The sequence below is a fragment of the Arachis ipaensis genome, chromosome B2 (assembly GCF_059453495.1).
Source record: "Arachis ipaensis isolate K30076 ecotype BB chromosome B2, ASM5945349v1, whole genome shotgun sequence".
NCBI classification, from domain to species: domain Eukaryota; kingdom Viridiplantae; phylum Streptophyta; class Magnoliopsida; order Fabales; family Fabaceae; genus Arachis; species Arachis ipaensis.
Genome location: NC_142437.1, coordinates 11,175,105 through 11,188,535, shown reverse-complemented (window position 1 = coordinate 11,188,535; position 13,431 = coordinate 11,175,105).

The following is a 13,431-nucleotide window of genomic DNA, read 5'->3' as shown; positions in this document are numbered from 1 at the left end:
AAGAGGTACCATTGATGAGTTGGAGTCTTTCATACTCAGAAAGGTTAGTTGCCCATTCTCGGAGATTGCCAGTCATCCGATTTATAAAATCTGCAAGGACTTGTCTGCTTGTGAGATTTGGGTTGGCCATGTTGGTCTGAATCCATGCACTAAATTCATTCAACCTTTCTCTGTATCTTGCTGGTGGGACATCATCAAAAGTGAACCATTTGTTGGGAGTTTTAACTTCAATTGGGCTTATATGATCGTGATTAGCTGAAGTTTCTGGTTCATCCCTTTCAGAAGTTATCTCTTCCTCCTCTTCCTCTACAGGGTTGACCATGGCTATTGCTGAAAGATCTGCTTCATAATCTCCTTCAGACTCCTCATCTTCTTGTTCACTGGTCTCAGTAGTCTCATCTTCTGATTCTTCAGTAATTTCTTCACTGGGTGATTGAGTATCCAGAGTAAGGGTATATATTGATCGTCCTGGAGCAGGAGACCCTTCTTTGATGCCCTTATCTTTCATAGGGACATTGGAAGATGTTTCGTCTCTAAAAAAATTTCCTGGTTTCCAAGGAGGATGATGTCTAGATTGAGATTGTGGTGGCCTAGGCAAGGACGAATGATGCCGTCCTTGAGGAGAAATAGATCTTTTAGTGTTTGCTTGCCTGGCCAAATGGTAGGTGGATTTGAAGATGGAGTCATAATCTGGGGTTTCTGGTGGTGAATATGTGGAAGGGAATAAGACAGGTGAATATGAGGGGTATGGTTTGGCATACATGGATAATGGGTCTATGGACAGCGTCTGGGGTACAGTTGTTTTGCTTTTGTCCATCTCAATTTGTCGAAGTTGAGCTTTGACTTGATCCAATTCTCTGTTCTTCTTTTGGAATTCTGGGCCAAAGTAACGATTGTCAATGTAGGCCTTGAGTTCTTGATCAAGTTGAAAAGCTTGTGCAGAAAGTCGATCTTTGAGTTCAGCCACTTGTTCTGCCATAGAACTTAATTGTACTGAGAGACCCTCAGTTTTTTCTACAAGAGTATCAAGAGTGTGATCTATTCGGAGCAGTACTTTATTTTGGCTGACTGCATTATCTGTATGCCAATTGAGCACTTCTTCTTGAGGAGTTGTAGCTTGATGTCCATGTGGAGTGATTCCTTGAGGTATCACATAAGGTCTCCTTGTGATTTTCTTTTCATCAGTTTAGATCACTAAAGGTGGGAATTCTTCCTCATAAGATCTGAGGGTGGCAATACATGGGATTGTATCGTCTGGCTGAAAAGGATAATCTGTGAAGCTTTTCCTAGACAGTTTCGTCCTTTTGATCATTGGTTTCTTTCTGAGCATTGGAGCTGATTCAGCATCATCAGGAGGCTCAGGTCTTTTATAGGAGCATGGGGCTTGTAACGACTTCTTCTTCTTTTTCTTGTTCCTCCGTAGAAACCCTTCTCCTCCTCCCAAAGAAGTCATCCAGTCCTCTAGTCTCCAACAGTGTGGTTTAAAAGCCACTACTACCGAACAATACATCACCTTAGAAATCCCACAAGAACTCATCCAAAACTACCAAAACCAAGGCTACACTCATATGCATCTAGGGGCACTCAGGCTCATTCTTACCCTTCATGGAAGGAGATCTCTTCCGGTAACAGCCAAAGTTGCTCTTTTAGATACTACTTTCAAAGAATACCAACATGCCTTGATCGGAGCATTAGTAACAACACTCTCAAATGGAAGTGTCATTCTTACTATAGCTCCTAATTTCACCATGAGATTATCAGATCCTACGATAAGTCAAAGGCTGAAAATCCAAATACAATTGGTAGGAGTAATTCAGGACTCTAATGCTGAACAGGCCACTCTACATCACCAAGTCCTCTACAGAGTCCAAGATCATGCTCTTGATCTTAATCTCCCAAACACTACCGGAGAAGCCCTATTCATGTTCACAGACAGTGCTGGAGGACCTGCAATAGTAAATATTCCAAGGATGATCACTACTGAAGAACTTGCTTCTATCATTCCGTTGGAATGGATTACTGATTATGAGAAAGCTTTCCCAAAAGAACAGGTTGATGTTCATACTACAGCACCTCCAACTATTACCCATAATAGTGATGGAACGGTGACGACTGTTTTTCAGAAACCTGGGATGACCAAACAAAGTTCACTGCGAAGATCATCCTTCAGAAGGATCAATATGATTTCTCCTGTTCAGGTGCAAACAACTCATGATCAAAATGATCCACCAGTGCATTTCTATGAGAATGGAAAACCTGTTTACGTCTCTCACGTAAATGGCCACTTCATTTGGGATGTTGATCCCTCTATGTGTGATTCTGACTGTGACTGTGCTAATCAATGGAGTGACACTGATGATGAAGATTATGCTAGAAGACGGAGGAACAAGAAAAAGAAGAAGAAGTCGTTACAAGCCCCATGCTCCTATAAAAGACCTGAGCCTCCTGATGATGCTGAATCAGCTCCAATGCTCAGAAAGAAACCAATGATCAAAAGGACGAAACTGTCTAGGAAAAGCTTCACAGATTATCCTTTTCAGCCAGACGATACAATCCCATGTATTGCCACCCTCAGATCTTATGAGGAAGAATTCCCACCTTTAGTGATCCAAACTGATGAAAAGAAAATCACAAGGAGACCTTATGTGATACCTCAAGGAATCACTCCACATGGACATCAAGCTACAACTCCTCAAGAAGAAGTGCTCAATTGGCATACAGATAATGCAGTCAGCCAAAATAAAGTACTGCTCCGAATAGATCACACTCTTGATACTCTTGTAGAAAAAACTGAGGGTCTCTCAGTACAATTAAGTTCTATGGCAGAACAAGTGGCTGAACTCAAAGATCGACTTTCTGCACAAGCTTTTCAACTTGATCAAGAACTCAAGGCCTACATTGACAATCGTTACTTTGGCCCAGAATTCCAAAAGAAGAACAGAGAATTGGATCAAGTCAAAGCTCAACTTCGACAAATTGAGATGGACAAAAGCAAAACAACTGTACCCCAGACGCTGTCCATAGACCCATTATCCATGTATGCCAAACCATACCCCTCATATTCACCTGTCTTATTCCCTTCCACATATTCACCACCAGAAACCCCAGATTATGACTCCATCTTCAAATCCACCTACCATTTGGCCAGGCAAGCAAACACTAAAAGATCTATTTCTCCTCAAGGACGGCATCATTCGTCCTTGCCTAGGCCACCACAATCTCAATCTAGACATCATCCTCCTTGGAAACCAGGAAATTTTTTTAGAGACGAAACATCTTCCAATGTCCCTATGAAAGATAAGGGCATCAAAGAAGGGTCTCCTGCTCCAGGACGATCAATATATACCCTTACTCTGGATACTCAATCACCCAGTGAAGAAATTACTGAAGAATCAGAAGATGAGACTACTGAGACCAGTGAACAAGAAGATGAGGAGTCTGAAGGAGATTATGAAGCAGATCTTTCAGCAATAGCCATGGTCAACCCTGTAGAGGAAGAGGAGGAAGAGATAACTTCTGAAAGGGATGAACCAGAAACTTCAGCTAATCACGATCATATAAGCCCAATTGAAGTTAAAACTCCCAACAAATGGTTCACTTTTGATGATGTCCCACCAGCAAGATACAGAGAAAGGTTGAATGAATTTAGTGCATGGATTCAGACCAACATGGCCAACCCAAATCTCACAAGCAGACAAGTCCTTGCAGATTTTATAAATCGGATGACTGGCAATCTCCGAGAATGGGCAACTAACCTTTCTGAGTATGAAAGACTCCAACTCATCAATGGTACCTCTTCACAATTTCTGGGGATAATACATCAAGAATTTCTAGGAGACATTGCAATTATCCAAAAAAGAAATTCTCAAGAATACTTTGAGATGAAGTGTTGTTCCCTCAACAGAAAAGACTTGGAAAAACACTACAAAAAGATGGCTGCTAAATATTATCCTCTTGGAGGAAATAATAATCCGCCACTTAAGCAAGTCTTTATAGCATCCTTGCCAGATGAGCTTCAGCCTGAAATACAGCGAATGATGATGACTCTTCGCAAAGAAGTGGCTACCACAACCATTGGAGAAATATACCAGTTAGCCCTAGCTGCCTTGGACAAGTTGTGTGAACAACAACAAATGTTCAAACAGCTTAACAAAAACTCAGGCAAACTCAAAGGAGCATGCAGCAAATCCCATCTGAAAATTAAGTGCAAAGAGTCAAGTATGTGTGAATGCAAGCCAAAGAAAAAGATGCATTGGCGATCATCAACCAATACATTTCATCAGAAAGCATTCAGAAGGAGAAGAAGCAAGCAAAAATACCGTTACTTCAAAAGGAGGAAACCCCATACCAAGTCAAACAAATGCTTCATTTGTGGAAAACAAGGACACTTTACTAAGTCATGTCCTCACAAGACAAAGAAGGAAATAAAAATGCTCCAGTCTTTAATGGATGCTGCCTCCATTGGTGAAGAGGAAGATCTAGAGTCAGTACTTGAGGAACAGAGAAGCAAAGATGATGAAACTGAATACGTCTTCCAGGACTCTGACTCAGAAGAGAATAGTTCAGAAGAAGACCTCCCACCAAAAAGGTCTATCTTTACCATATCATCTATTGCTTCCATCACCACAAGAATTCCTAAAGGAACGAGTATGCCAGAAGAAGAACTTGGGTATCTCGGATCTTTAGGAGTAAAACAGATTGATGGTACTCCTAGACCTCATTTTGATCTAAAAGTCAAAACATCTGTCTATGATAAACCAATAAAGGCCGTTGCATTAATGGACACTGGATCTTGTGCTACTGTCGTAAAACCACATGTCTTACCAAAAGAGATGTGGGCACCTTTTTCCAAGAAATTTGCAGCAGCTAACAGTGAAGTCTTCACCATCAATCTCATCTCCAAAAAACCAGTTGGACTGGAGATATTTGCAGGCCAGACCACTTGGCTTAGAGTGCTGGGAAGCTACCTCCCTGACAAAGATGTTCTGTTCGGATTCGATGCCTTCTTCCGAACTCATGGGCTACACATCAAACCCACTGGTCTGAGTTACAAAGGGCAGTTTTTGCCTTTTACAGGGATACAAAGTATCCTCGAAATCCAAGAAGCTCCAGAAGAATATAAGGAGATCCAACAGCTACTCCTCAGTGCTTGCTGTGATAGTCATGATCAATTCAACCACCCTGCTCCTTTATGGAAAAATCCAGAATTTTATGTCCGACTCCCCTTCAAAAAGAATGAAGACATCAACCCTACAAAGGCCACGCACTCAGGAATGAACCCTGAAGATCTTAAGTTGGCAAGAGCTGAATGTGCAGCCCTTCTTGTTCAAGGACTCATTGAACCAACCAACTCCAACTGGGCATGTCAAGCATTCTATGTTGAAAAAAGAGCTGAGCAAAATAGAGGGAAAAAGAGGCTTGTCATTGATTATAAGCCACTTAATGTCTTCTTACAAGACGACAAGTTTCCTCTACCAAGAATCTCAGTTATTACACAAAGATTAAGTGGAGCAAAAATATTCAGCAAGTTTGACTTGAAAGCTGGATTTTGGCAAATTGGGCTCCATCCTGAAGATAGGTATAAAACAGCGTTCTGTATACCTGAAGCCCAATACCAATGGACAGTAATGCCATTTGGACTCAAAGTAGCCCCCTCTCTCTTCCAAAAAGCAATGACCAAAATCTTTGAGCCCATACTACACTCCACACTCATCTACATTGATGACATCTTACTGTTCTCAAAAGACAGCGAAGCCCACAGGGCACTCCTGGCCCAATTCACTCAGATCATCAAAGACCAGGGAATCATGCTATCAGCAAAAAAGAGCTCTATTGCTAAGACAAAAATTGAATTCCTTGGGATGATTTTCGAAAATGGATTTTTCCAACCAGGGGATCACCTTGCCAAAGAATTAATCCATTTTCCTGATGAAAACTTGACAGTCAAACAAGTCCAACAATTCTTGGGAATCGTCAACTACATCAGAGACTTTATCCCAGATGTGACCAAACACACCAGCCAGCTGTCAAAACTCCTAAAAAAGAAGCCCCTACCATGGGGACCTGAACAAACCACAGCTGTCAAAACCCTGAAGAAGATAGCACAAGACCCCCCACCTTTAAAGATTCCCAGCACAGGAAAAAGAATATTGCAGACAGATGCTAGTGATGAATTCTGGGGAGCTGTGCTACTTGAAGAGATTGATGGAACAAGACACTATTGCGCGCATGCTAGTGGACAGTTCAAAGAATCTGAAAAACATTACCATGCCACTTACAAAGAGATTCTTGCTGTCAAAAGAGGGATAGAAAAATTCAATTTCCACCTCAGTTCTTATCATTTCACTGTGGAAATGGATAACACCTCTTTCCCATCAATGCTGGAAATCAAGAAAAAAATCCTGCCAGACTCTCAATTGCTAAGATGGAAGGACTGGTTCTCTCGCTATAAATTCGAAGTAAGGCACATCAAAGGACACCAAAACACACTTGCAGATTTCCTATCCAGGCCAACCAAAGAACCACCCCCCAAACCAGTAGAATCACTCCCTAAACCAATCCATTACATTTGCACCATGAGCACCTACAACCCTTCATACACCATCCCATTTCCTGATTGTCCACTTCGTAATAACCCATACAGAAGAAAAATTGGTCCTTTTCCTTTCAAAGCAAGACCCCAGACACTGTTTCAAATAGTCTGTTTAGCCAGGCAAACTTTGTTCTACTGGCTACACCAGCTTCTTACCATAACCCAAATACATCCAAATCCAAAGTACTTTGACATGGATACCCCTTTTTGCACTATACCAATAATCCAAGGACCTATACCAGAAGAGATGATGTGGTATATCTGGGCTCTGTCTTCCCTATATCCATGTGCTATTATAATACCACTCTTCCCAGTATATCACATTCTGTGTAACAGTACTCAAGCCCAGTCTCATCTAGTCAAGTTATTTGCTATGTATGCACCACTTGGAGCATGGAGAGGAATGTTATATAACATGATCGAGCAGCACCAATTATGGGATAAATCCTCCAAGACAAAGCGAAAATTCTGTTGTTTTGTCACTTTACAGAGAGATTATTTTTCTGGATGTAAAGCACATAATGAGAGGACACATACCAAGAACAGGGTCGAAATTGTTGGATATTCTACCATATGGCCCACAGATGAAAAGACAGTCCTGAATGCCTTGGCCAAATACCTTTGTCAACTTTGGCAACCTGGACTATATGGAGAAAAAGATGTAGTTGAAGGACTCCCATTTCAATCGGATGTCCCACCGATAACTCTCCAAGAGTTTCAGTCCAGATTTATAACTTCAGGAATAATCAACCAGTTTGGACAATACTCCTTTTATGCTCCAACGGACCAGCCCAGTACGTCCACACAAGTTCCAGGCAGATATTCTGAAGAAGATCTGAATTCTGAAGATCCAGGTGGAAGAGTGTATGCTTTACCACCAAGCCCAACTAGAATTGATGCAGGAATACCCGATGATGCTGAAGGCCCAAAATCAGACCCATATGACCCTTATCTGCAAGATGCCCAAGATCCAAATGAAGAAAACACTGAAGACCCTTTTCTCTACCTCCAAGACCCAGATACGGATTTCAGAGCTGTCAATCTAGCTTCTGATTCATCCTTCTCAGACGGTGATGGGACCCTACCAGAAGACTATTTCAAACCGTCTCTTTATTAGAACGCTGCTGTTTCCACTATGTATAATTATGAGTGTGCTAGAATAAAGTGACCACAGTCACATGTTTAGAAATTGCCAAAAAAGATAAGGCTTATCCTTATCCTCCAGGTGGCATTGTATGATAGGCTTGTTTAGATTTCGCTTCTATCTAGAGGCCTCTATATAAAGAGGTGCTCACCCCAGTTGTAATCAGATCTCAAGAAACATTGTAATATATCCACTTTTCCTATCTCTCAAAATGTTCTGAATTCTTTTTCTCTCTCTCTGAAAGCTTAGCTAGTATTATTTCCTTCTTCCTCAATCCAGTGCCATAACAAGTATGCTCTGAGCTTGCCTCTTTAAGAGGATCCTGCTCATCAGAAAATGGCATGGACCAGATCCACGGGAATTTCTCATAGTGGAAAAGGGATTCAATGTTATAATGTTAAATTTTGCTCGGACCCTTTGATCTCACTCATTATAATAATTGGAAAGAGTGATTGGGATAAGCAAACGATGCATTGTATCGTTGTTATCCTGAAGTACTGGAGATCCACCCCTGTGGTATATATAATTGCGGATATGAAAATAATACCCTTGATAAAATAAAAAAAATGAAGATAACGCTTGAACTAAAAAATGACGAGAAGCAAGAAGTCTTGATCATTATTGATGTTATATATTTCCTTTTATTTTTTTTCTATAAAAAAAAATCTTGTTCACATTCACTTAGATAGCGTTTGATAGAGAGACAAAGACTGAAAGATGGAGATTGAAAGACAGAGACTAAGAGACAGAAATTAAAATAAATCTTAGTATTTTGTTTGGTGCAAAGTGGAAAATATGAATTGAAACAAGAATAAAGTTCTAATTTAATTTATACAAAGGGTAAAATTAGAATTAATTATTAAAATGAGAGTATTTTAGGTATAAAATGTTATTAAAATTTCAATTTTCGTCTCTAAAATTTTCAGTCCTTGTGTCTCTACTTTTTGGAGGTACTGAAAAACTGAAATTTTAGAGATAGAGACAGAAATTTTAGTACCAGTCTCTGAACTAACAAATATAATACTGAGTCTCAGTCTCTCAATCTCTATCTCAATACCTCAAAACAAACACTACCTTAACGACTACTACCTCTTAGGCTTAAATATAAAGATTATGTTAATATAAAAACCACTTTCTTAATAGGCATGTAAATTTTGTTTTATTTATAAAAAATATGTTTTATATACTAACAATAGAAAAGAGTCTTATATAAGGGTAATTTATTATCTTTGAAATTCGACAAAAGTTTTAAAAATATCCATAAATTTTATTTTGTTTAAATTTTATATTAAAAATTTTAGATTTACATCAAATATATCCTTAAAAATTAATTTTTCAAAGAATTAGGACCAATTCGATAACAATTTCATAAGAATAACCTTTAAAAGAAGTAAATCAAGTATAATTTTCATGCATTATTATTAGATTAGTCTTAAATTTTTTGAAAATTTAGCTGTCAAAGGTATATTTGATGCAAATCGAAAATTTTTGGAACAAAATTAAAACAAAATAAAACTTAAGGATATTGTTAAAACTTTTATTAAATTTCAAGGATAAAAAATATACTTTATCCTTTGTATAAATATCAAATATATATTGTTGTCACATTTATAAAAATAATTAATTCTTAAACCCACTACTTAAAACTCAGCTAAATGTATGACTACGTAAAATTATTTATAATGTCAATTTATTAAAATTAACATTTTTGTGTTAAATGAAAGTAATAATGATAAATAAAAAATTAGTTATTATGGTAAATATTTTGCACTCTGAATAAGAAATTTTGAATTCAAATTTTAGACAAAACCCCTCTTAATATTTTTGCATTCTGAATAAGATATATATAATAAGAGTATTTTATTCAAAAAAAAATAAATTTGTAGGCAAAATCCCTCTCAATAAACATCACATCTTTTTAAATAAATTAGAATAATATTTCAATCTAGATGAACATTCCTAAAAAGGTTTTATCATCTAAATTTTAATAATTATATCATGTCTGCAATCTTTTACTCTACTAGTTATTGACTAATTTATTAATTAAAATTTGCTTAAAACTAAGGTAATTATTAACTGTAAATTTCTTAGCTTAAAGAAGATAGTCAGAATATTAATCAATAAATTAAATAAATTTTAACAAGCAACATCTGTCAGATAAGTAAAAGTATTAAAAACAAGACAGGATATTTGTTTTAAAATAAAAATATATTACTTTCAGCGATATACACCAAAAATAAGTTTTGGAGATGATAATGTCACTTCTGTTTTAATAATATTATTATTTTTTTTATAAATTCATATAAAATACATTAAAAAAATCACATAAAAAATAATATTATCAAAAATAAAAGTTGCATTATCAGTTTTCTTAAGTTTACTTAATTGTCATGACAATATAACATGATCCAATGATTACATTAATAAAATTCATCCCACTTGAAAATGATTTAATAATATAAATTAAGAAGACTTATACATATAAGTATAACAGATGACAAAAATATAAAAATAGACCAATCAAAATTTCTACGACGACCTCAGAAGTAGTTTGAGCGAAATCCATGTGCACAATAAGTAAAGTCAACGTGTGGATATATATATATATATATAAAATATATTTTTTGTCATTAGTGTTAAAAAATTTAAAAATATTCTTAAATTTTATTTTATTTTAATTTTATCTAAAAAAATTTTAATTTGTATTAAATATATTATTGATAACTAAATTTAAAAAAAAATAAGATTAATCTAATAATAATTCATGATAAATATGTTTGATTTGCTTATATTAAAGGTTATTTTAATTTTGTCAAGTTATTCTTGAATTGGTCATAATTTTTTTAAAAATTAATTGTTAGAAATAAATTTACCAAAAACTTCTAAGGTAAAATTAAAATAAAATAAAATTTTAGAATATTTTTAAAATTTTTAACGAATTTTAAGAGAAAAAAAATATTTCACCCTAAATTATATAATTTTTTATGTGATCTTGAAAGAAAAAATACACAATAAAATCACGTTAACAAAATATGTCTTAAAGTCTTTTAATTAATATTACATTGCGGCCTTCCTATTGCGAATTTTTAAATATAACACTTGCTTCTTTTCTGTCCAACCGGTTTACTTGCTTAATTAATAACTCTTAATTGTAAGAATGCAAATCACGGCACCTTAAAAAAGAGTTTTAGTGAGGAGGCTCGTGATGAGATAGAAAATGTAATCCGTGATAGATTTAAAAAATTTTGTCAAAAATTATTTAACTAACAAATTAAAATAATGAAATAATAATTTAAAATAATAATAGATCATCTAAAATTTTAATTTTTTGGGTTTTATAGTTTAAAAAGATTGAATAATTTTTTTATTGTCAATACAATTAAATATTTTTGTTTTTATATATGTCACTGAACAATCATTTAAAAATTTATTTCCCATACAGTTACGAAGCCGACTCTTTATGATGTTTATAGCAGAAAAAGCTCTTTCAATTGATGCAGTTGCTACTTGCTACGGTCAAAACTAAAGTTAACTTCAAAAGAAGAAACACTAATGGATAAACAATATGTTTTCGAGTCTCAACCAATTTCTGAGAAAGAGCACAAATCCCACTTAAGTTTGAGAATCGATAATCAACACGCATATCTAATATGAAATTCTCAAATTGACTATCAAGTGCCAAAAGTTGAGTGGAAGAAAATTTTAATGGATAGAATTCAGCTAACTGGATCAACTTTTCCTTATCAAATGCAAAAAATGAATGTCTTGAATTCAGACAAGCTATACAAAGAAGCAATTCATTATTCACCTCTGTAAAACGATTGTTGAGTTCTTGAAGTTGTCTATCAACTACTTGATAGAATATCTCAACTTGAAAATGATGCAAATTTGTGAATATACAAAAATCATTAACAAATAAATTAATGAAACCAAATTAACAAACTAACTAATGCAATTATCAAACAATGAAGCAAATAAGCAATGAAGCAAGCAGATCAGTGATTCAGTATTTCAGACTTTCAGTGAATCATGAATGAATGTACCAAGAGTCCAAGGAGGCAAACTTTCAGTATTTCAAACTTAGTATTGTTTTATTCAGTTGCTTCGCTAGGCTGAACTGCTAAATTCAGGAGGCAGAACACATAAGTGGTGCACCGCCCAAGCCCAACGACAGCAGGACTGGAAGACGAAGGCGGAAGGCTGAACTGTTGAAGATTGAAGACCAGGGACCGAGGGACGGATCGCAAAAGAAGGAGACAAAACCAGCAGAGCAGAAGTCCTTGAAGAGGAACGCAAAAGAGGAACGCAGAAGAAGAAGGCAGAACCAGAATACCAGATAACCAGTAAGACAGTGAAACGCTGAAAAAGAAGGTAAAACCAGACACCGAAAGCAGCGGCAGAACCACACAAGCACACAGCCAGTGACGCCGAAGAAGAAGGCAAATTCAAAAGCTGAGACACACAGAAGAAGAAAAAGGCAATGCAAGGAGATTTATATACAGTGACAGAGATGTGGAAGAAACGCTGAACGGGGGTAGCGGTGCATCACCGTCAGCTGCAATGAGCCAGTGACACCGGCGGAGACGCAGAGTAGCTGCACTGGCAGCAATAGCTCTGGAGGGAGGGCGGAGGCTGGAGTAGGAGAAGAAAATTGGAAAAAAGGGGAAAAAGAAAAGGATTAGAGATTGGGGGTGGATTTGGGGGATGGGGTCAAAATTAATTAGATAATGGGGGCAAATAAGGTAAATCACTAAAAACTACTCAGTATTTTTTTAAATTTTACTGGGGACATTTGCCCCCACTGCCTGAAGAGTGTATCTGTTCCTAAATATAATTGACAAAGCAATGGTGCAAGAGGAATAATAACATATTTTGAGTCGATTATTATCTAATAAATAAGTAATTGAAGGCGATTTAAAAAAGAAAGTAAAAGTCTTTTTTTTAAATGTTTGTACTAAGAACAATTCTAGAAATTCAACCAAATTTTGAAATTATTTTTTAAAACAAAGAGACTGACACATGAGATTGATACATAATTTGTTAGATAGATTTTAGATTGTAAAATTTCTTTGAATACAGTTATATTGCCATTTTTTTAGATATGATAGATGGTATTATTGGTGTTGGACTTAGTTATAGGGTCTTTCTCATGATAATTTAAGGGTTTATTTATTGGCTCATCTTTAAAAAAATGTCAAATACTGGTTGATTAGTTATATGAGTATTTAGAGAGAAATCGAATGCATCCTTATGATTGATGGTTGAATAGATCAAAAACAAAAAATATTGATTAATTTCTTGGTATATTATTCTTAAAGTTTGTGCTTTGTAAAATTTGTAGATAGTTAAAATATAGTTTAAAATATTTTAATATTGTGTAATTTGTTTTTTGAGGTGATTGAATAAATTGACCCTAATAATATTGTGCATGTTATATTGCCAATTATGTTGCTGCGTGTAAGTATTCATCAGAAATATGAAAATATTTATTAGTTATCATGTGCTGCTCATTGTCTTAATTTTATTTTGAACGACATAAGTAGCATGGCAAATATTTCTAATATTACATTATGTGCTTCCAAGATTATAGTATTTGTGTACAATCATATGGTCTTCTTATCTCGGCTTAGAAAAAGATCTACTTGAAAAGAAATTGTCCGTCTTAGTACAATTTGTTCTGTTACTGTGTTTATCA